Raw genomic sequence first — 25930 nt, 5'->3', positions numbered from 1 at the left:
CACAGGTGCATTTCCTGGAATAGACTAATAATGCAAATGATGTCCCCCAAAGGGACAGCTGTGGGAAGACAGAGCAAGGAACTTGGAGTGGGATCAATGCTGAAGGCCCAGCTTTATGAACCAGGGCACACTAGCAGCATGCAGTGTGCCTCAGAGAATATCACAATGTGCTGGTCAATGCCAGGCTAATAAACTCTAAGTTGAGTTGGCAGCTGGGGTGACAGGGACAGCCACACAGGAGTCCATAAATACAGAGTAACACCAAAACTTCCCTGGAATAGCTTAGCTTAAGTTCTTCCTGAAGTCTCTGATAGTTCAGTAACTAGAGCAGAAAAGGGCCCAAAAGCAGATGAATCTACCAATTTATTTTTGAGGAGCAGGGAGGATCAGACTCAGAAATGAGGTGGGATAGGAAAAGCAAAACTTTCTGACGCATGTTTTCTGTGTACCTGCTCCCTCCACACCTTCCATGTATTACCTAGGCAATTCCTACGCTGACAGATCAGGACGCTATTATTAGATTCTCTTAGGTTGTAGACATATAGCATCAAAATTGCTAGTGTTTTTCCTCTTTTCTAAAACATCACTTATGGTAGAACCATTATGGAAAATAGTTTGACAGTTTCTCTTCATTTTAAGTATACAGAGTATTCACCATATGATCTAGCAATTCCACTCCTGTATATTTACCCAAGAGATATGAAAACCTATTTCCACACAAAGACATATATGTGAATGCTCATAGAATAGCTAAAAACTAGGAACTCCCAAATATCCATAAATGTGTATGGATAAACACACTGGATATATCTACACAACGTAATATACTACTTAACAATTTAGAAACTACTAATAAAATAAATAAATAAAAACTACTGATAATGCAACAATATGGATGAACCTCAAAAGCATTATGCTAATTGGAAGAAGCCAGACTCAAACGCTATGTATTAATTCTCCTTGACTGTGGATACCACTCCCCTAAATCTCTGCCTTGTAGCTACACGTGAGCTTTTGAGCAGAAACACTAGATACACCTTTATTTCCCACCTTTATTCACATCCATGCTCTTTAACAAATTCCTGCCCAGGAATCAAATGTGCAGATATGATTCCCTTTATATGATATCTGTTTGCAAGACTGAAATCCCTGTTATCTTGCTGGGATTAGTTTAGTTCAGCCCAAGATAATCTCTCTTTTGATTAACTGAAAGTCAACTGATTAGAGCAAGTCACTGTCACTCAAGGGGCAGGGTATTGATTGTACAAGGATGTGGGTCGTTTGAGAGTCATTTTAGGAGTCCACCTGACAAATAATTACTATAAAAGGTTTCTATTGTTGTATTACTCTTTCAGATGCAGCAGTGTAGGTGTAATTAGTAAGTGCAACTTATTCAAAATTTATTTACATGCTGGACATCGTGGCTCAGGTCTATAATCCCAGCTACTCCAGAGTGTGAGGCAGGAGGATCACTTGAGCCCAAGAGTTAGAGGCTACAGTGACCTATGATTGTGCCACTGCACTCCAGCCTGGGTGACAGAGCAGGACCCTGTGTCTAGAAATAAAAATTTAAGTAAAGAATAGTTATTTTGTGTTTTTAAAATGATAAGCTTAATGAAAAAGGTTACATATTGTATTACTATCAATTATGACAATATGCTAATTTCCAATAAATGTTTAAAATGAGAAATAATAAACACTGAAGATACCTGCAAAGTTCAAGTAGACTTTTTTTTAACTGGATATGATACATCCAGAGGAAAAAGGAAAACAGCATTCACATGCTGAAATAGGTTCTTTACATATATTTCATCACTTTAGAGATGAAGAGACTGGGGCTCTGAGGGGCTGAAAAGCTTTCCTAAAATCAGAGCCAGTAAGTGGTGGTCCCAAAAATAAAAGTTTTAAAATATATAACATATGCGAAAAGAAAGTGAGACAGATTGTGTGATATATCTCAAAGAGTGCAGGACTCTATCCAAAGATTTGGGTGTACTAAGAAAATTTGCATTAGGTCCTCAATTTTTTGACCTTCATTCTCTTGGGGTTCAAGAGGAATCGGAGCATCCATTTTCTCACCAATATGCAGAACTAATGAAGACATATACACAATGATGTAGCAGATGGAGGTCAGCATGTCACCTTCCTTACTGACAAAGTCACTACTGGAGAGGTGGCTTAGGTCTACCAGCTAATAGTCCCTACCTGATGAACAGGCCTTGAGGCAGTCCACACAGGGGAATGCTAGTGCTCTAGGACAGACACACTCCACAACACCTGGGTGAAGAGCAGAAAGAGACCTACATCTGTGGCCTTTTATCCAGTGAGTTCCATACGCTACAGAAATGTGGCCAATGGCTGCACCTACCCGGCAGGCAACTCACTCCATTACCAAGGAGAACAGTATGGATCAGGGCAAGAGGCCAGGGGTACTTAGAGAAAGTCTTTGTTCAAATAGGAAGGGGGGTGATAATTTAAGCAGGCAAGACATTGTATGGTATACAGAGAATCTACTGATCTTATTTCCAACAAAATATGGAGTATTTTTCTCTCAATTATGAGGATAAAATTCCTGACATACATGACTTACAGGGTTTTTATAAAGCCCAAGACAAGGGAAGAAAATGTATTACTAAACTGTAAATATCACTATTAATTCAGATACCATCATAATTCACATACAAGCATCTTGTGAATTTAAAGTTTATGTCCTGCCACTTGGGGCTGCTTCCTCTGCTACATAGCTTTCCTTAGTAAGTTCCTATTCAATATGACAAATTATACAAACTCTCATATGGAATGGAAACTCACTAAGAATAATTGACATGTTAAATGGGAAATAGCTAAGGAAAATAACATTTACTGGGAAGCTCCTCTGTGCCAGGGAAACATGACATGTTATTCATTGACCTCATGGCTGTCCTTAGGCATTAGAGAATTCCTTGGCTGCTGGGGTCATGCCCATGTTCACACAGCCAGTGAGAATGAAATTGGAAAATGCAGATGCCACTGGATAATTGATTTGGGATGATTCTGAGCCTTTGAATTTTTCTATCCTGGAGATTAGGAATCAGGAATGCTTTGTGTAACACACCTTCACAAAGGGTCTCTCTGTTTTGTTTTTTGTTTTTTTTTTTTTGTTTTTGAGACAGAGTCTCACTGTGTCACCCAGGCTGGAGTGCAGTGGCACAATCTTGGCTCACTGCAACCTCCACCTCCCAGGTTCAAGTGATTCTCGTGCCTCAGCCTCCCAAGTAGCTGGGATTACAGGTGCACACTACCACGCCCAGCTAATTTCTGTATTTTTAGTAGAGATAGGGTTTCACCATGTTAGCCAGGCTGGTCTCAAACTCCTGACCTCAAGTGATCCACCCACCTGGGCCTCCGAAAGTGCTAGGATTACAAGAATGAGCCACCGTGCCAGAGCCCAAGGGTCTCTTTAAGATCGATTTTTAATTATTAAAACCCAAATGTGTTAAGCTTCATTGCTTTGCCTTTTTGATGACTTTGAATGTAGCAAATATCTTTCCAATGACCAAAAGGCAGTTCCATTTTTATTTTTTTATCACTGCAGTTGATTACCTGCAGAAATACAGGCTGAATTAATTATTAAGTATTTCACTTGTTCCAGGAACTCTTTCTTTGTAAATCATTAGAGAACTAACTATGACACTCTGACGCTCAGTTGCGTAAATGTACATTTACCCTGACTCTTTTGTGTCCCACAATATCCAACATTTCAACAAAGAACACTATCTACTTACTTTATTAATATACATTTTCTTCCCATGAACACTTCCAGAAACCAGCTGCTGCCCAAATAAAATTATTAAGTCCCAGCCAAATGTGTCAAATATGATTATTTGTTAGAGACTAAGTGATAATGGTGGTATGAACTGCAGAGTCACACTTTGAAAACTGCCCAAGAAACTGTATGATGTGCAGAGAACATGTGTTTCACTAGCTATCTTTAGTTTTCAACTGCGTCTTCAGTTACCACCGTGTACTGAAGTACCACGCGCTGTGCTGGTCAGAGTATATGCACTTTCTCTAATCTTCACAACCACCCTGCAGTGTAACTATCATTATCCCCATATCTAACACAATTAAACCGAGGCTCCATGAAGGTAAATTACTTGCCCAATGTATAACCCAGGTGCACTGTCCTCCTCTTGCCTACCGCCTGAGTCCATTCAGGCTGCTATAACAAAAATACCTTAGACTGGGTTACTTAAACAACAAACATTTATTTCTTGCAGTTCAGGAGACTGGGAAGTCTGAGATCAAGTTGCTTGTAGATTCGGTTATGTAGTGAGGGCCTGCTTCCTGGTTCACAGACAGCTGTCTTCTCGCTGTGTCCTCATAGGGTAGAAAAGGGTGAAAGAGCTCTCTGGGGTCTTGTTTATAAAGGCATTAAATTTATTCAGGAGGGCTCTACCCTCCTGAACTAATTATCTCCCAAAGGCTCCATACTTCCTAATACTATCACTCTGAGGGCTAAGATTTCAACCTATGGGTTTTGGGAGGAACTACAGAAGGCAATCATCTATCAATCTTACCTTACATACTTGAAAGAGGCATTTTTAATTGAAGAGGATAGGAGTGGGAGCACATAAGGGGGCAGATAAAAGAGGGAGTGACGAGCTGCAGAGAATGGAGCCCATATATAGGAATATGTCCAAGGCATGTGCTTAACATTACAAGATCAAGAAATAAAATGATGTGTCATTGGGTAGAAGCTGGATTTTGATAGATGATTTGGATGTGTGCTTTCTTTTTTCTTACTCTTATTACTTAATTGTGTGGGCTAGGAAGCAAGTTCAAAAATAATAGCTAAAACCTTGTGAGTACTCTTAAAAATCAATTTACATAATGTAAATAAACTTCTGCTAATCAATTCATGTGGTAACATAAAATTTTAACTTTAAAAAAGGACTAGTTTTACAAAAATATTTCATCTTCAATCAAAGCCTATTTGATGAAAATCACACATTTGCCAACCCAGATGTTATTTATATATAAAAACACACATAAAAGTGCAACAGTAGGTATTTTAATTTAAATAGGAACTATTTGATAACCTATAACAATGTAGATAAGAAAGTTCCTTCTCAAGTTTCCCTGGTTCATTTCCTTTGTAATACTTTGTAAAGTGCTAGTTTACATTTAAAAAGCCTGGGATTTCAACCAATACAGTTTAACACTATATTATCTTGGCAAAAATGCTATAATTACTGACTGAAAAAACACAGAAATAACATGAGGCTAAATGTTAATGGTATGGTAAACTGGCATGCTGTTACACTGTGTGAAATGGCAGTGAAGCATTTATTAATTCTTTTAGAATTGTTAGTGCCTAAATAAAAGGCCATGCCCGGGTTACCTGATGGGCATTTTTATGTGTGTGTGGGAAAGAAAGGAAAGTCTGAAACCTATTTGGGCTTCATGAAGAGCTAGAAAACTCTTCCCTATTCATGAGAGGATGGGAACTCAGAATGCTAAAGAAGTGCTGGAGACATGGGCATTTTGTCTTCCTCTCCAGAGCCAGCTCTCTCTTACTCCCTACTCTGCTGAGCACACCACTCTCATGACCCAGCTTCCCTGTCAGTTCCTCCCTCTAGTCTCTGGTTATACACACAGAACCTGCTTCTACTGCCTTCTCTGGAAATCAAAATGACCAAGAAAGAGAATCTGATTGGATTCATCGGCATCATCCAACATGGAGCCTTTCTGTTCAAATCACATCACATCACATCACCTCACAGGCTGCTGGGCTCTGGTACATCTAGACTATGCAGAGTTGCTTTGGGGATAAGAAAGTGTTGGATCACACAGAAGAAACTGCTTCTGGCCACTTTATTCTAAAGGGAAAACAGCCATGTCAAGTTCCTTGTCTTGCCTCTAGTTCAACTATAAAAAGAAATGTTAGCAGAGTCAAAAATGAGTAAAGATAGGTCACTGCCTTCACAGAGCAGACAGTTTCAAATATTAATAATGGGCTTTGAGTGGAATGACATTTAGGTGTCTTCACAAGAGTTTTACATTGTCCTTCTACCTTAGCTAATAGAGCCTTCTTCTCTGAGCTGTACAGCATGTTCCCTTCTCAGGGTACTTGAAATTAAGTGTTCAAGCTAAACTTTCTTCTTCTCCTTGAGGTTCATGGGGGGATTCATTACTTTACAAAGAGACTGCATCAAGTTTACATGTTAAAAAGAAAACATCTTGGTCTCAGATGGCTTATAAAATAGATAGTAGAAACCAAAGATTTTTGCAACCAACATAACTCTCTGAAATTAAAAAAGTAAAAACAAATCTCATCTCTAAATTCACTTAAATATCCTTCAAATAAATCAACTAATTTTTGTCATGTTGCTAATTAAATATTCTCTGAGAATGTTTACCTGTGTCAACAAAATAGACCTCATCAGTCTTCACCTCACATTTTATGATTATTTTACATCCAGTGCCACCACTAAACTGCAAGCTCCTTGAGGCTAGGAGTCGTGTCTTTCATCTTTGCAGCACTGGATCTAGCCAAGAATACGTGTTCAATGAATGTTTTTTGATTGAATGAGTGAAGGTCTTTCCTGGATTTAGTTGCTTTTAAAAATAAATGTCATTTGGGCCGGGCGTGGCTCACGCTTGTAATCCCAGCACTTTGTGGGGCTGAGGCAGGCAGATCACCTGAGGTCAGGAGTTCGAGACCAGCCTGGCCAAGATGGTGAAACCCCATCTCTACTAAAAAAATACAAAACTTAGCCAGGTGTGGTTGAGGGTGCCTGTAATCCTAGCTACTCAGGAGGCTGGGGCAGGAGAGTCGCTTGAACCTGGGAGGTGGTGGTTGCAGTGAGCCGAGATCATGCCATTGTACTCCAGCTGGGCGACAAAAATGAAACTCCGTCTCAAAATAAATAATGTCGTTTGAATTCTAAACAGTAATCGATGTGCATTTAGGCTATTAGATTTCAAACAAGTGCAAAACCAAAGATGACCTTCACAGGAGCAATCATTGAGGAGTAGAAGGCAGACTGCAATGAGTAAGCAGAGTTAATGTGAGGTAGCAGTGAATGTGGTGTACAACTTCTCAAAGTTCTATAACAGAGTAACTAAAACAGAAGTTAAAGGCATAGGAAAAACAAGGGGTACTTTTTGGAGATAGAGTCAGCCAAAGACAGGAGAGTGATGGATCAAGAGTAAAAAAGAACCATCGGAAATGGCAGTATATTCTCTTTCACTTGTCTGTCTTCTAAATTTAGAACAGTTGGTTCTTTGAATTGAAGAAATGTGAAAGTATTTTGATAGTCCAAAAAAAAAAAAGGCAAAAAAGACCCTCCCACTTAATGTCATTAAAATCAAAGTCTTTAAGATGAGGCTATTCCTATATGCAGTATAGGCACTTATTTTTACAAACAGCCTTGAATCTACTATTTCAATGACATAGGGACAAAAATACATAAAGCATATGAAGTGTATTTGCTTTCAAATAAAAAGCTGTTAGTGCTACTTTCATTTGGAAAAAAGCAAGTATATTCTGGAATAGAATATATTAAACTATTTCTAACTTAAACCTCCACCTCAAAACTACAAATTCTGAGATGTAACAAAGTATTGTCAAAGAATAACACAGAAGACATTTAGGGCTCAGATAAAGATGTTTGGGATTGAGCTCCCTTAGTCCCAGTGGTCCTTCCAGAGTTTCCTCTGCTCCAGATTAAAATGTGGAAATTTTAGAATTAAGTACCTCCCAGCCCTCTAGTGGCCACTGCTCACCACTGCAATTTAATTTTGGATCATCTTGACTCCAGCAATCTCCCTGCAAATACCCTCTTCCTCCAACAGTATGAGCAGGGACAATTGTTACAGCACCTTGCTAAGTGCCATATAAGAGCAGACAGTGTCCTAAAGGTGAGAATTCATCAAGTTAAAAATTTCCTCCACTCTGGCACACATATTTTGGTAAATCTGAAATTTTTTCAATGCAACAAGCAGCAAATGACAATCAAGGCGGGCCAAATTCAAGACAACTAACTCCAAGGATGCACTAAGGGACATTACTACAGCAATATTATCTCTTCATAGCTTTTATTTTTCAGTTTAACAAACCAAAAAAAAAAGATTTACAAAAAGAAAAAAATTGTTTCAATAGGTGAAAACATCAGAAATAATTCCTAGGCTAGCAACTACTCATTTACTCATATATCTCACTTTATGGCTTAACTGTTTCAAGACACTTCACTTGGCTCTCTACTTATTTTTCTTCTCTTTTGTTTTAGCCAAAGACATCAGAATACATGTTATAGAACATAAGTTTTCATTTATTTATTTATTTATTTATTTGAGATGGGGTCTCACTCTGTCACCCATGCTGGAGTGCGGTGGTGTGAGCTTTGCTCACTGCAGCCTCCACATCCCGGGCTCAAGCGATCCTCCCACCTCAGCTTCCCGAGTAGCTGGAACTACAGGCATGTGCCATCACGCCTGGCTAATTTTTTGTATTTGTGGTGGAGACGGGGTTTTGCCATGTTGCCCAGACTGGTTTCAAACTCCTGAGCTCGGGCGATCCACCTGCCTCAGCCTCCCAAAGTGCTGGGATTACAGGCATGAGCCACCGCGCCCAGCCAGAACATGTTTTCTTTTGGGTATAAATTGGGGATGGGAACATTGTTCCTAATTTCATCATTAATACAATTCTTTGTGTACTCTTTTCCTTTATGTACCTATAATGGACAAAAGTTGTAACTATTGCCTAGAGTAAGCATTTTCCCTGCATTTCAAATATCTTTTTTAGTTGACATGCCCTAGTTTATACAACCACTCCCTCTTATTATATTAGGTATTTGTTTGTAGTGTTTTGCTACTATAAATAGTACATTACTTAACAATTCTAAAAATGTACCTACTTGTGAACATTTTAATTAAGTGAATGCCAAAAAGCTGATCAAGCTTAGGGTATATTACAAAGTATTCTGGACAAGATAACTACTTATATGTCCTAACGTACACTTCCATGGCCTAGAATAGACTTAAACTGTAATAAACTTGCCCAAAACCAAGGTCCCATCCATCCCAGGATGATGAAGCTTGACCAAGCATCCTTTCTGGAAAATATTATTTAATCTTTCAAATGACAATCTCTTAAATCAATCAAGTGATGTATTACATGAGATAATCTAACAGTGCTTATCACATATAAACACTTAATAAATGTCAACTACCCATGCCTGTAATCCCAGCACCTTGAGAGGCCGAGGCGGGTGAATCACAAGGTTATGAATTCGAGACTAGTCTGGCCAACATGGTGAAACCCCATCTCTACTAAAAATACAAAAAATTAGCTGGGAGTAGTGGTGGGCACCTGTAATCCCAGCTATTCGGGAGGCTGAGGCAGGAGAATCGCTTGAACCTGGGAGGCGGAGGTTGCAGTGAGCCGAGATCGCACCACTGCACTCCAGCCCAGGCAACAGAGTGAGACTCCATCTCAATCAATCAATCAATTAATGTCAACTATTGAGATTTTTCCATCTTGCATTTCTTCAACATTAGTGGTGAACCAAAAAGGAAACAAGGAAAGTTTGGAAGCAAAACTGACATCTTGTCCTATCCCATTATAAGTATGTCATATCACAACACACAGTGAGTGGCAAAAAACTAATACTTTGCAACCTATGATGACTCAGAGTCATCTCATCCAGTGAAAGTCCCCTAAATCAATTAAACTTTGAGCATTTCCTCCTGAAAGTTACTGCAACCCTAACAATATTATGCCCGACCACAATCTCTACGGATATACCATAAAAGCACTATAAGCTTGGTCATGTTGGGAGGAAAACATTTCATCTGTCAACTTAGATATGAGTGGTCTCGGGCCTGCGAATTAGTTGAAAATACATTAACAGGAGAAAAGTTTATTCTCCATGCCTGAGGGAGCGCTCTGTAAGGAGTCACTTCCCAAACAGCCAGTGGTAAGGGTATATATACAAAATGAGGCTTCAGTGAGAAAGTATAAAAGGTTCTGATAAGACTCATTTACACAACTTTATTTTTTAATGTCACATTTGTAAACATCTGTCACCTCGCTGTCTGGAAACTCCCTCAGAAGGAGTTGATGATAGCAGAACTCTTGGACAGCTCTGCTTTCGGTCAGATAAGGCTGCTTTCCGCAGCGATTGTTTGTTCAAATGTTTTCAGTTTAAAGTAATCTTTATGCCTTTCTGGTGGTGATGTGGTTTGGATATTGGATATTTGTCCCCTCCAAATGTCATGTTGAAATACGATCCCCAAGTTGGAGGTGGGGCCTACTGGGAAGTGTTTGGGTGATGAGGCAGATCCTTCATGAATGGCTTAGTGCCATCCCCATGGTGATGAGTGAGTTCTGGCTCTGGTACTTCACATGACAGCTGGTTGTTTAAAGAGCCTGGCACCCCCAGACCCTCTCTCTTGCTCCCTCTCTCACCATGTAAGATGCATGCTCCCCCTTCACCTTCAGCTATGATTGTAAGCTCCCTGAAGCCCTCACCAGAAGCTGAGCACATGCTGATGCCATGCCTATACACCCTGCAGAACTGTGAGCCTATTAAGCCTCTTTTCTTTATAATTTCCCAGCCTCCAGGTATCTCTTCATAGTAATACAAATGAACTAACACAGGCGGGTATAAATTGGGGATAGGAGGTGTGTTGTTCATTCCTTCATTTCCCCCATTTGAAACTTCACATGAAGTTTCACAAAGATTTGGATTATTTCCTATGTAGAAAAGATTCACATTAGGTGTTGGGAGGTAAGAGATCTGCAAAATGAAAGAAGAACATAGATTACAACGGAAAAATATCTGAACACATTGGTCCATATTCTGTTGAACCAGTCTCCCAGTCATGGGAATAGGTCAGTTCAGTTAATTGGACTATGCCTTATTTACCTAATGTAGAATGTTGACCTTTTTTTTTTTTGAGACAGAGTCTCATTCTGTCGCCCAGGCTGGGGTGCAGTGGTGTGATCTCTGCTCACTGCAAGCTCCACCTCCTGGGTTCACACCATTCTCCTGCCTCAGCCTCCCAAGCAGCTGGGACTACAGGTGCCCGCCACCATGCCTGGCTAATTTTTTGTATTTTTAGTAGAGACGGGGTTTCACCGTGTTAGCCAGGATGGTCTCGATCTCCTGACCTCGTGATCTGCCCACCTCAGCCTCCGAAAGTGCTGGGATTACAGGCGTGAGCCACCACGCCTGGCCAACCTTTCTTTTTAAATGATATAGATTAGACACAATTTTTCCTTTCTAAATTATATAGAAGTAGCATTGTTGCCAGTGATTGTACAAGCTCCTCTCCGCTGGGCAGTCAGCATATCTAGGACACAATTTTGGAGTACAACAGAGGCTACACTGCTAACTTGTCAATGGCAGGCTTCCTAGTCTGTATAGTGGCACCAGATGCTTGTTCATTACTTTGGAATGCTTAGGATTGTTCTTTCTACATCATACATTGCCAGGCTTTGGAAAAGCGTTCTCATTACTGAGAACTTAGGGTTGCAATACATAAGTGGGTTGGCTATGATGTCTCATCAGGTGCATCTACATGGCATTAATTTATATATAAAAGAACCCCAGTTGTAATGTGGCTAGCATTCAAAGTGGGATATCTGGTAAGGGAAGGCACCAGATATCCAAGTTCACATTTCTCTGACCACTTAGGTGGGAACCTTTTATATATCTTTTTTTTATATAAAAGTGAGACCAGGCCAGGCACAGTGGCTCACGCTTGTAATCCCAGCACTTTGGGAGGCCAAGGCTGGCGGATCACTTGAGGTCAAGAGTTTGAGACCAGCCTGGCCAACATGGAGAAATCCTGTCTCTACTAAAACTACAAAAATAAGCCGGGCATGGTGGTGGGCACCTGTACACCCAGCTACTCGGGAGGCTGAGGCAGGAGAATCGCTTGAATCGGGAGGTGGAGGCTGCAGTGAGCTGAGATTGTGCCACTGCACTCCAGCCTGGGTAACAGAGTGAGATTCCTTCTAAAAAAAAAAAAAAGAGAGAGAGACCAGTGTTGTTTACAGACAAGGTCATAGTGGTGGAACCTGTGAACAACCAAGTTGGAATTCTGTGTCTTTCACTGCCCTTATCATCAATCATGTTGGCATCTGCACATCTTCACTTCCAATGTGCTTCTGTTAGGCCATGAGGGTAAAACATGTTGTGAAACACCTGGCAGAGAAACCCTTTAACTTAGCCTTGGTTACTATAGAAATATACTTTATTTATTGACCAAGTTAAGGTCTATCCATCCAACTGTAGTCATGGGTGCTGGTCAAGCCAACTAGGGGAACACTTGAGCTATTCCATATCCCACTACTTTTTCCTACAAACCAGGAATATGATCCTGTAATCTGACATTCACTCACATTGAAATACTTAGTTATAATCCAAGTAACAACGACAGTGGAGGGTTGTTTAGTGCCATCTGTGAAGCCAAATCACAGAATTTGATTGCAATACATTTTTAAAATGTTACCCAGAAAAGGTCCAGTACTGTATCTATTTTCAATGTAGAGAGATTTCCTTCCAATAGTCTTACTTGGGTAAAGCACTGACCTTGAGCTTCCATGGAGGCTTCCCAGTGCCAAATTAATCTACCAGAGAGGAGACAGAGTGACTTCGTCTTCCTGCTTATGGATACCATATGCTTTTATATATCCATTGTCCAGAATGGGTTCACCAGGTATATTTACATTGGTACGAACAAAAAGTCTTCTGCATTATGTAGATGTTAACCTAACCAGTAACCAGATTAACTATTTAAGGTGGCCAGGTTTTGAAAGATTGGAACAAGCAGGTGTTGGAGTAGTGCCAGAATTGTCAAAAAACAAAAACAAAAAACAGTTAAGGGTTAGTTGAGGCAAGATCCACTTTGAAATGGATACCAATGCAGAGGAACAGCATGGAGAACAGAGGTGAATGGTGGGGCAGTATAAGAATGCTTGCTTTGTCAATTAGGATGGCAGCTAAGTCTATTGCATATAAGCATGGAGGAATGCCTGATGCTAATTAACATGAGAAAGGTACTGTGGGACATATCTAGGTTGACATGAGAAATGTGTTATGGGACAAAAAGATGTCCTAAGATACCCACAACAATCCCATCATTTTCACAGTCATATAGGTAAAAAGGATTGTCAAAGTTGGGTAGTCGAAGGGCTGGGGTGTGGACAATGCTTCCAAGGAGGCTGGTGCCTCAGAGTACCAGGTAAAGTGCTCTGTGGTTGTATCTAAGAGGACAGCATATAAAGATTAGACATGGGCAGCAAAATTGGGAATCCATTGGCAATAGCCAGTTGCTCCTAAAAATTCACGTAATCGTTTATCTTTGAGAGATAATGAATAAAATTGATTCAAGGCATTTTGGGACGAGTTTTTGAGTACCCTAAAATATTTTATGGCCTAAGTAGGTAACAATTTTTTGTACCCGTTGCCATTTGGACCTGGAAGATTTATAATCTTAGTCAGTCAGTACCTTCAGGTGAGTAAGGGAGTCCAGAAGAGCACCCTGTTTGCTTTGGTTGCAAAGTAGGAGGTCATCAACATATTGGAAACAAAGGGAACCTTGAGTGATTCTCATAGAGTCTAATTTGACTTTGAGAACTTAGAAAAATATTAAGAGGTATTCACAATATCTTGGAGGTATGCAAGTCCATGTTAACTGTTTCTTCTTAAATTTGAGGCTGGGCACAGTGGCTCATGCCTGTAATCCTAGCACTTTGGGAGGCCGAGGCAGGCAGATCACCTGAGGTCAGGAGTTCAAGACCAGCCTGGCCAATATTGTGAAAACCCATCTCTACTAAAAACACAAAAAATAGCCAGAAATCGCTTGAATCTGGGAGGCAGAGGTTGCAGTGCCACTGCACTTCAGCCTGGGTGACAGTGAGACTCTGTCTCAAAAAAAAGAAAGAGAAAAAAAGAAAAACTTTAGCTGAATTAAATTTGAAGGAGTGAGGCTAAGCACAGTGGCTCACACCTGTAATCTCAGCACTTTGGGAGGCTGAGGTCAGGAGTTCGAGACCAGCCTGGCCAACATGGCGAAACCCTGTCTCTCCTAAAAATACAAAAATCAGCTGGGCGTGGTGGCACGTGCCTGTAATCTCAGCTACTCAGGAGGCTGAGGCAGGAGAATCGCTTCAACCCAGGAGGCAGAGGCTGCAGTGAGCAGAGACTGCACCATTGCACTCCAACCTGGGCAACAAGGGTGAAACTCCATCTCGAAAAAAAAAAAAAAATTAAAGAAGTTTAATTGAGCCATGAATGATTCACAAATCAGGTAGCCTCCTGAGCCAGAATAGGCTCTGAGATTCTAGCACAGCCACGCTATGGAAGATGATTTATGGACAGAAAAAGGAAAGTGACATACAGAAAACAGAAGTGAGGTACAGAAACAGTCGGCTTGGTTACAGCTGAGCATTTGCCTTATTTGAATACAGTTCAAACAGTTGGCTATATTTGATTGGCCAAAACTTGGTAAATGGCACAAGTGTAAGCTACGGTCTGGTTATATCTCCACTTGTTACAGTTCACGATGTACAGAAAAACCTTTAAGCCAAACTTAAAATATGTAAGAAAGCAGCTTTAGGCTAAACTTTATTTAACAAGAGTAAGTGTGAATCAAGGTACAATGGTATCAAGAAGAAAGCTGAGCCGAAGTCCTTACCTCAATGCAGTACACCACATTAACAGAATAAACCAGGCTGCACAAGCAGGGATTGAGGTAAGGATGATGGCTGGGCTAAGAATTATGGGATGGTGAGGAATGACATAGGAGTTTATGGCTATTAGATCTTGTACAAATTGAAAAGTATGATTACTTCCTGAATCAAATTTCCCTTCTTTCTTTACTAGCAAGACAAGGGTATTGCAAGGTGAGAAGGTAAAAATAAGGACACCCCATTATAAAAGGGGGGCCTATTATAGGTTCAATTCCTAATTCTGCATCTCCAGATAGGAGGTACTGAGCTACAGATAAGAAAGGATTATAAGAGAAGACTATGAACTATACCAACAAACTGGATGACCTATAAGAAATGGATAAATTTCTAGAAACACCAAACCTGCCAAGACTGAATCATGAAGAAATAGAAGATATAAACAGACCCATAACTAGTAAGGAAATTGAGTTGGTAATTAAAAACTTCCCAACAAAGAAAAGCCCAGGACTAGAAGACTTCACTGAAGAATTCTACCAAATATTGAAGAATTAACACTGGCCAGATGTGGTGGCTCATGCCTGTAATCCCAGAAATTTGGGAGACTGAGGTGAGAGGTTCACTTGAGCCTAGGAGTCTGAGACCAGCCTGGGCAACACAGCAAGACCTTGTCTCTGTGAAAAAAAATATATATATATATTTATATATTTTTATATATTATATATATATATAAATTAGCTGTGTATGGTGGCACGTGCTTATAGTCCCAGCTACTCAGGAGGCTGAAGCAGAATTGCTTGAGCCCAGGAGTTAGAGGCTGCAGTGAGCTATGATTGTGCTGCTGCACTCCAGCCTGGGTGACAGTGAGACCCTGTCTCCAAAAAAAAAAAAGAATTTACATCAATCCCCCAAAAACTGAAGAGAAAGGAATACTTCCAAGGTCATTCTTTGAGGGGCAGCATTAGTGTAATATCAAAGCTAGGCAAAAATACTACAAGAAAAAATAAATAATTACCCAATATGTCTGATGAACGTAGTCAAAAAAATACTAGCAAAATAAATTCAACAGCACACTCAAAAGATCATTCACCATGATCAAGTGGGATTTATCCTTGGGATGCGAGGATGGTTCAACATATGAAAATCAATGCAGTACACCACATTAACAGAATAAAGGACAAAACCCACATGACCATCTCCACTGATGCAGGAAAAGCATTTGGCAAAATTCAATATCCTTTCACACACAAAAAAAAAAAAGAAAAGAAAAGAAAAAAAAAACACTCAAAAGTGGAAAGAGAAGGAAATTACCTGCACATAATAAAGGCTGTTTGGGAAAAGTCCACAGCTAATGGCATACTCAGTGAAAAACTGGAAGCTTTTCCTCTAAGATTAAGAACAAGGCAAAAATGTCTGTTCTGGACACTTCTATTCAACAGAGTATTGGAACTCCTGTCCAAAGCAATTAGACAAGAAAAAGCAATAAAAGGCATCCAAATTGGGAAGAAAGAAGTAAAAATTTCTCTGTTTGTAGATGGCATGATCTTATATGCAGAAAACCCTAAAGATTCCACCAAAAAAAAAAAACAGGTTAGAACAAACTTAAAAATTCAGTAAAGTTACCAGATACAAAATCAACACACACACAAAAAAAATCAGTTACATTTCTATACACAAATAGTGAACACATCTGAAAAAATTAAGAAAATGATTCCCTTTGCAATGGCATCAAAAAGAAAACAATTCTTAGAAATTGACTAAGGAAGTAAAAAACTTATATAATGAAAACTATAAAATATTACTGAAAGAAATCAAAGAAGAGATAAATAAATAGAAACATCTCATGTTCATGGATTAGACTTAATATTATTAAGATGTTAATACTACTCAAAACAGTCTACAGATTCAATTCAATCCTTATCAAAATTCCAACAGCATTTGTTGCAGAAATAGAAGAATTCATCCTAAAACTGATATGGAATCTCAAAGGGACCTAAGAGTCAAACAATTTTGAAAAAGAAGAATAAAACAGTGTGGTACTGGAATAAAGACAGATATACAAATCAATAGAACAGAATAAAGAGCCCAGAAATAAACTCATGTACATATGGCCAACTGACCTCCAAGAAGAGCTCCAACAGCACTAAATGGGAAAAGGACAGTCTGGTCAACAAATGATGCTTGGAAAACTGGATGTTTACATGCAAAACAATGAAGCTGGACCTTTTTCTTACACCACGTACAAAAATTAACTCAAAATGGATTAAAGACTTAAACCAAAGACCCAAAGCAATAAAACTTCTAGAAGAAAACATAGAAAAAAATCTTCAGGACATTGAATGTGGATATGACACATTCCACATTCTTGGATATGACACCAAAATCACAGGCAACCAAAAAAAATGGACAAATGGGACTGCATCAAACATAAAAACTTCTGTTCATCAAAGGACACAATAGTGAAAAGGCAACCTACAGAATGAGGGAAAATGTTTTGCAAATCATATCTGATAAGATGTTAGCATCCATAATATATAAAGAACTCCTACAATTCAACAACAAAACAATCAAATTACTCTATTTTTTAAAATGGCCAAAGCAACAAAAACAAAAATTGACAAGTAGTACCTAACTAAACTAAAGAGCTTCCGCATAGCAAAAGAAACTATCAACAGAGTAAACAACCTATGGAATAGGAGAAAATATTCACAAACTATGCATCTGACAAAGGTCTAATATCCATAATCTACACGAAACTTAAATTTACAAGCAAAAAACAAACAAGCCCATTAAAAAGTGGGCAAACGACATGAGCAGACACTTCTCAAAAGAACACACATGCGGCCAACAAGCATTTGAAAAAATGCTCTACATCACTAATCATCAGAGAAATGCAAGTCAAAACCACAGAGAGATACAATCTCATATGACTCAGAATGGCTATCATTAAAAGGTCAAAAAATAACAGATGTTAGTAAGGTTGTGGAGAAAAGGAAACACTTAGACACTGCTGGTGGGAATGTAAGTTAGTTCAGCCACTGGGGAAAGAGGTTTAGAGATTTCTTAAAGAACTTAAAAGTGAATTAATCATTCGACCTAGCAACCCCATTACTGGGTATATACCCAAAGAAATGTAAATTGTTCTTCCACAAAGACACATGCACACATATGTTCATCATAGCACTATTCACAATATCAAAGACATGGAATCAACCTAGATGCCCATCAGCAGTGGACTGGATAAAGAAAATGTGGTACATATACACCACAGAATACTACGCAGCTATAAAGAAGAACGAAATCATGTCCTTTGCAGCAACATGGATGCTGCTGGAGGCCATCATTCTAAGCAAGTTAATGCAAGAACAGAAAACCAAATACCACATTTTCTCACTTATAAGTGGGAGCTAAACATTGACTACACACAGACGCTAAGAAGGGAACAATAAACACTGGGGCCTACTTCAGGGTGGAGGGTGGGAGAAGGGGGAGGGTCAAAAAACTACCTATCAGGTACTATGCTCATTTACCTAGGCAACCAAATAATCTGTACACCAAACCCCCATGACACACAATTTATCCATGTAACAAACCTGCACATGTACCCCCAAACCTTAAAATAAAAGTTGGAAGGAAAAAAAATAGACAAAAGACTTGAATAGACATTTTTTCCAAAGATGATATATAAATGACCAACAAGCATACGGAAGGATGCTCAACACCAGAAATCATCAGAGATGTGCAAATCAGAACCACAGTGACATGTCACCTCACACTCATTAGGTCAGCCATTAAACACACACACACACACACACACTAGTAAGTGTTGGTATTGGTGTAGAGAAATTGAAACCCTGTGCACTCTTGGTGAGATTATAAAATGGTGCAACCACTATGGAAAACAGTATAGAATTTCCTCAAAAAATTAAAAGTAGAACCACCAAATCATCCAGCAATCCACTTCTGGGTATTTACCCAAAAGAACTCAAAGCAGAGTCTCAAAGAAGTATTTGCATACCCATGGTTACAGCAGCATTACTCATGATAGCCAAAAGGTGGAAGCAACCTGTATCAGTCAGAATTCTCCAAAGAAACAGACATATATATGATATCTATGCATCTATGATATAGATATGTCTATATAGATATCATGAGACATCTATATATAGATGATTAGATATATAGAGATGATATAGATACATAGATACCATATATGAGACATCTACATATAGAGACATTGATATATATATGAGACATCTATTTATCTATGGGATTGATATATAGATATCATATCTATATGAAATATAGATACATAAGAGGAGATTTATTATGGGAATTAGCTCACATGATTATGGAGGTCAAGAAGTCCCACAATATGCTGTATGCAAGCTACAGAACTAGGAAAGTTCATGCTGTAATTCGATTCAAGTCCAAAGAGAATCAGGGAAACATAGAGTGAAACCCCAGTCTGAGTCCAAAAGCCTAAGAACCAGGGAAGCCACTGGTATAACTTCTGGAGTCTGAAGGCCTGAGAACCAGAAGCTCTGATGCCTGATGGCAGAAGATGGATGTCCCAGCTCAAGGGCACAGGGGTGGTGGGGAGATGACTGGTCCTTTCTCCACCTTTTTGTTTTGTTCTGGCCCATCCACATTGATGAGGGCAGATCTTTATTCAGCCTGCCTATTCAAATGCTAATCTTTTCTGGAAACAGCCTCACTAACATACCCAGAAATAATGTTTTACCAGCTGTCTGGGCAACCCTTTGCCCCGTCAAGTTGACACATAATTAAACATCACACAACTCAAACATTTGAAGAAAAATGGATGGATAAACAAAATGTGGCATATACATACAAACGAATAGTCTTCATCCTTTTTGTTAAAAAAAAAAAAAAAAGGAAATCCTGACACGTGCTACATGAATGAACCTTAAGAAATCATGCTAAGTGATGTAACCAAGCAAGAAAAGACAAAAACTTATGAACCCCTTTATATGAGGTAATATAAGCAGTCAAATTCATAGAAACAGAAACAGTAGTTACCTGGAGCTTGGGAGTAGGCGGAAAGAGGAGTTATTTAGTTTTGCAAGATGAAAAAGTTGTGGAGATCTGTTTCACAACAACACAATTATACTTAACACTACCGGATTTTACAATTAAAAAATGGTTAAGATGGTAAAATTGCATTATGCATTTTTTACTTCAAAAAACCAGAGCACTGGTTGGGTGCGTCCTGCCCAGAGTCTGCAGCTGGGGTACTCTGAAAAGGAGAGCAACTACAGCCTCCCACAGCTGACTGCAGGAACCCATTGCTGCCAAACCTGGAGCAAGGGCCGCACCCAGATGGCCACCATCTGCCTCAACAACCACGAAGCTGTAAGAGTGGGGCCAAGTGGGCCAAGGTGCCCGAGCTCAAGGAGCACAGGGGGCAGGTAACAGGCATCAACTGGGCCTCCAAGAGTAACCTCATCGTGACCTGTGGCACAGGCCACAAGGCCTCTGTGTGGACGCTGACAGGCCGGGCGGGTAAACCCGCACCCACTGCCTGCTGTGTGTGCTGGGCCCACAGGACAAGTTTGCTGTGGGCGTCAGCTGTGTGTCATCACCATCTGTTATTTCCAGCGGGAGAATAACTGGTGGGTGTGCAAGTACATCAAGAAGCCCATTGGCTCCACTGTCCTCAGCCTGGACTGGCATCCCAGCAACGTGCTCCTGGCTGACGCCCCCTGCGACATCAAGCACGGGATCCTCGGTATACATCAAGTGCGTGGAGGAGCGGCCGGCACCTCCACCACGGGACTCCAACATACCCTTTGGGGTGCTAATGTCTGAGGCCAGCGGTAGGTGCGGCTGGGTGCTCGGGTTGGCTCCTCAGCCAGCGGGTGCCTCACGCCCTGGGTCAGCCACGACAGCACTGCGTGCCTGGCTGATGCCAACAAGAGGAGGGCCTTGCAACCCTGACCCCCACGTTCACCACAGAAGGCAGCCTGGTGGCAGCAGGCGACGACTGCTTCCGGGTGCTGTTTTACCCTGGCGCTTGGTGGGTGGCTGGATGGACAAAGCCAGGTAGAGCGGGCAGCGCGGCTTGCGGCCCGCCAGACTCGAGAGCCCCGAGCGAGCGGGAGGGCGGCAGGGCCCCGGGAGCGGCCTCCACCCGCCGCACAAGCACAGTCTCAGCCAGGTCTGGCCCAGAGCCACGGTTCTGCGCCCCAGGCATGCCCAGCGCCTGAGCGAGGACCTCAAGACCAAGTAATCTGCGAGGAGTACGCTGCCCTCATCCCAGCTGCCAGGGAAGGGGCCCCGAGGGGCTCGGGGAGGCCGCCGCTCCGGGTGTGGCGAAAGTTCCTAGGCACCAGCAGGAGACCCTGTAGGGGCTGCTCACGCAGAAGGCGGAAGAACAAGTGGGGCGCTCTTCTTACCTGTTCAAGGAACCTGTGCCTTTTTCTTGAAGAAATGCTTTCATTTATCGTAGAAAAAGAAGAGAAAAGAAAAAGCACTATGCTGATGACAAACTGCTTCGAAGCATAAAAATGTCATTTTGGAGGGAAAAAAATCATTTTTAAAAACTCTCCGTTTTTTAAAATATTAACCCAGGAATTTTATCAGATAATTTCTCTCCGACTCAAGAAACCTGTGGGTGGATGGGGACTGGAGAGCGGGCTGCCTCCCAAGCCACATCCGCTCCTCCCGCCCAGCACGAGAACATAGAGGCAGCGACTGGGCGCCCCGCAGATCTGCCACCTTCCGGTCTCCCCGCGCAGCTGGCCACCAGCCCAGCCACCTGCCCAGCCACCTCTCAGGCACGCTCTACCCAGCCACCCTCGCCTTCCCCTGCATGAACCCAGGCAGGGGGCGGGCCTCCCGGCTTCGTGCCCACAGGTGTGAGTTCCTGTGGGAGGGAAGCTTCCCCTCACGTAGGGCACCTGTGGTCCCCTGGAGCACGGAGGCACTGGCAGCGGAGAGCCCTGCCCACCCACAAACTCAGCCAATCGCAAATGGAAGAGGGCGGGACTTCCTTTAGTGCCCTATCAGAAGAAAGAAGGGGAATGCTGCTTGCCCAATATTGGCTGAAATGAACTGTGGGTTTACCTTAAGTTACGGACTCTCCAGTGGTTAAACAACCAGGAAGAGAATGAACAGAATGAACAGAAAGCGACACTGCTAGGCCAGGTGAGGCAGAATAGTCTGGAGGCAGGGAACCTAAGGCCGATTCACACTGACTTTCTAGAACTAAATCAAAAGGAAAACCCCAACTTTCTACATCTAAGTAACAAAAGGACTGGAATACTCCGTTTGCAAGCACGCTCCTCCCTTTTCTGCATGGCAGACGGAAAACTGAAAGTATCTCTGATTGGCTGCTTTCTGCAACCAGACATTGGCATAGGAGTGTACCTTTGTAACTTCACTTCAGCCTCTGATTGGTTGTTTTCCACAACCAATCAGATGCTTGCATAGGGTGTAACCTTTGTAACTTCGGCCTCTGATTGGTTGTTTTCCACAACGACACTTGCATGGGGTTTAACCTTTGTAACTTCACTTCAGCCTGATGGGTTGCTTTCTGCAACCAATCACACTGATTGCAGGCCACTAATTCATTTACACAGGGTGTACACCAACTAACCAATGGGAAATGCCTAGAGGGTATTTAAACCCCAGAAAGTTCTGTAACGGGAGTTCTTGTGCCCCAGTGCTCCTGGGCTCCTACTCTGTGGAATGAACTTTCATTTTCAATAAATCTCTGCTTTTGTTGCTTCATTCTTTCCTTGCTTTGTGTGTTTTGTCCAATTCTTTGTTCAAAATGCCAAGAACCTGGACACCCTCCACCAGGTGACTAGGCTTGCAGGACAAACTCCATCCATTTCCTTTTGTTGTCAATTTCTTCAAGCAGATTCAAAACTAAGTGGAGTAAGTAGATTCTCAGTTTATTGTTAAGATTTCTTTATTTACAATACAAGTCTCCAAAAGTTCAAGGCAGTTATCTTTTAAATAACATGTCAATCATATAAAATAGCTAGAACCAAAGTAGAGAAATATATACAATATAATACATTAAGTACTTTCAATATAGTGGCATTTTTCATATGAAATTAAAAGAGGCTACTATGATTTACAATGTCATTTCCCTAGTTTAAAATTCAACATGTCAAAAGACATAATGTACATTTTTTACAAAACTGACACAGCAGTATTAAAACTGCTAATGATTATAGTTTTTATTTTTTCTATAATACACTGCACCTGTGTTACAAAAACAAAACAAAAAAAACAACAAAAGATTGCACTAGATGGTTTGAATACTGCATAAGTCAGTATATTAACACTTGAGGAATAATGAATGGCCTGATCCGTTTTATGATCAGGCTTATTCACAACAGTTTTCACTCTTCAAGCTCAGCAAACTCCTACAGGTAATTATTTTCCTTGGCAGTTTTACACAGGATCACTGCAAATGGGTAAAATGTCATGAAGCTGATGACCACAAAGCCATCACAAAAGCTGATATCGATATAACCCTACTATTTACAATACCTAATAAGAGCCAAAGCTAGAAAACCACTCACTGCTAAATCATGGAAAAAATTATAGTTTGTAGGAAATTTTGAATATCTATCAAGTATTCAATAGACTACAAAAGAGCTTGCAACAGCTTGTTCTCATTATTTTTCTTAGGTCAGAATTAGAAAAAAGTAAATCCTTCCTATTTTTAAATAAGTTTTGATGGCATTAAAAAGCTTCACATCTATAAATAAGATTTTTATACAAAGCAACATGTTACTGACATAGTTTTCTCTTGCTACTATCAATTATTCTCGGGACTCATGTTGTATGTTAAGGAAGGAAGTATTAACATTTCTTCCTCATTCCTAAATTTTCAGAATATACTCTAGGCCTTGAAGGAAAGGAAAACAGTCATTCAATACTTAACACTGAGTAGTACAATATTTGAAATATATCTATGATAGTGGCCTAAACAAGAGCAGCAAGGGACCAGACATATAGTTCTACCACTCAATAGAAATAGTTAAATTTTATATTTCCCCTTCATTAATACTGTCCAATTTTGAAATGAGAGATTACCTTTGCAAGGCACCAACTATTGTTTCAGAATGTATTATATTGAAAATTTTTGCCACAAAGTTACCTACTAGACAACAGTACTTTAAAACACAGTTGTTCAAGTCATGGGCAAGGAAAACAAAATCAACAGGACAGATTATTGTCAGAAGCCATTCCTGTGGAGCATTCCTACTAGGCACGCAGAATTGAAACTAAAAACAAAGAAACAACCTAATTGCACCTAGGGGGAGACACCTTATACTTCAAGTGCTCATGACTAGAGGAGTACAGGAAATGGACAGGATAAATAACCGTAAGTATCCTCACAGAAAAAATGAACAGAGACAAAACAGTGTTGGCATTTTAAATCAAATATAAAATCCACTGTTCCTGGACACAAAATAAGTTAATAATGTTCCACATTTATTTTTTTACCTCTGTACAGCTCCTTTAATAGTCTTTGATTTCAAACTAAAATCCTCAGTGTTTTGTGTATCTTCAAAAGGCACATACAAGTTTTTAAAAGGGGCCAAGTGGAACTTGGCATCACATTAGTCATAAGTCCTTGGTCAACTTGCTTCCAGTTCAAAACAAACCACATTTTTAATAAGCACCAAATACCAAACTACTGCCTTCATTCTCTAAAGCAAATTTTCCATAATGTTCCTAATTCAAGTATTCATCATACTGTGTAACTGAACTTGTCCAGATTTCTTATTATGTGAAGGTTAATGTGCTATTATTATAGGCAGTCTGAAAACAGTGAAATCCTTACAACTTTATAAATCCCTAAATTATCCTTGTTACAAAAACAAGTCAAGAGGAAATATTCTGGGGCTACAGTATTTCCTCAAAGATAGTTTACTACTTCTGATCACTTTTTTAAATAAACAAAAATGCTATTAAACAAGAAGTTCCTTACTAAGAATAACTTTCTTTTTTTGTTTCGTTTTGTTTTTTGAGGCAGAGTCTTGCTCTGTTGCCCAGGCTGGAATGCAATGGTGTAATCCCAGCTCACTGCAGCCTCCACCTCCCAGGTTCAAACAATTCTCCTGCCTCAGCCACCCAAGTAGTTGGGGTTACAGGTATATGCCACCACGCCCAGCTAATTTTTTGTCTTTTTAGTAGAGACGGGGTTTCGTCATGTTGGCCAGGCTAGTCTTGAACTCCTGACCTCGGGTGATCTGCCCGCCTAGGCCTCCCAAAGTGCTAGGATTATAAGTGTGAGCCACCGCACTCGGCCTATTTCTTAACATTTCTTAGCAGTCAGAACTAGCCATTATGTAGAAAGTTGGAAAAGGGGATGTCCATAGTGGAAATTTTTTTATTTTCTAGATACCACCTACATTGCTGGTTATATTGAAAAGACACTTTACTTCTGTGAAAAAAACAAGTGTTTCCTTCTCACTCAATTTCTTGGATTGGGCCTAATTTATTTTTTATATTTTAAAAATCCTTCATTAATAATTATTCCATTAGGGTTTAGTAACTACAGACTCATTTACTAATGATTTACTATGATACCCTAAAAATAGAGAAAAAACCCTAGAATATGAGCATATGCAAGTAAGTGCAGTTTAATATATCAATTGCACAAAAATTTTAAACAAGCTTTAAAAATATATCTAAAAGAAGGCTTAAAGTTAATGGCTGTAGCCTCCTGTCATCCACAGAGAAGACAAAATTTTAAAAACATCAAACATACTCAAAAACAGGCAAGCTGGAAAGATAAAGAACATGACAGGATTCCCAGTTTAAGTCAAATTCCTCAAAAAAACAAGAAATGCCCACGTGTTTAACTGGCCATTAATGGAATAAATCAGAATTTTTGTAAAGGTTTCAGAAATTCTGATAATAAGTAACACTAAATTATTACAGAAAAATACAAAACAAATTCAGCAGCTCTACAAATGCTTTCTAAGTAGAGAATGTGTTAAATGTGATGCCAGGATAATCAATTTATGAGACACTGTTTTCTTTCTTTTTTTTTTTTGGGATGGAGTCTTGCTCTGTCACCCAGGCTGGAGTGCAGTGGCGCAATCTGGGCTCACTGCAAGCTCCGCCTCCCGGGTTCACGCCATTCTCCTGCCTCAGCCTCTCCGAGTAGCTGGGACTACAGGCACCCGCCACCACGCCCGGCTAATTTTTTGTATTTTTAGTAGAGACGGGGTTTCACCGTGGTCTCGATCT

The 25930-nt window shown here is 40.3% G+C and overlaps 1 protein-coding gene across 3 annotated transcripts in view; it reads right to left on the bottom strand.

Moving 5' to 3' along the window:
* PTH2R (parathyroid hormone 2 receptor) overlaps positions 1-21647 on the bottom strand; it is a 127618-nt gene extending 105971 nt beyond the window's left edge. For all 3 annotated transcript variants that reach the window (XM_030803443.1, XM_030803442.1, XM_030803444.1), the window contains exon 1: positions 21103-21647. The gene's annotated coding sequence lies outside the window, so the exon portion shown is untranslated. The remainder of the gene's footprint in view (positions 1-21102) is intronic.
* Positions 21648-25930: the final 4283 nt, after the last annotated feature.

Source organism: Nomascus leucogenys, chromosome 22a, assembly GCF_006542625.1.
Source record: "Nomascus leucogenys isolate Asia chromosome 22a, Asia_NLE_v1, whole genome shotgun sequence".
Lineage (NCBI taxonomy): Eukaryota > Metazoa > Chordata > Mammalia > Primates > Hylobatidae > Nomascus > Nomascus leucogenys.
Note: the sequence above shows the minus strand (reverse complement) of the source record. Positions and strands in the feature narration are given on the sequence as shown.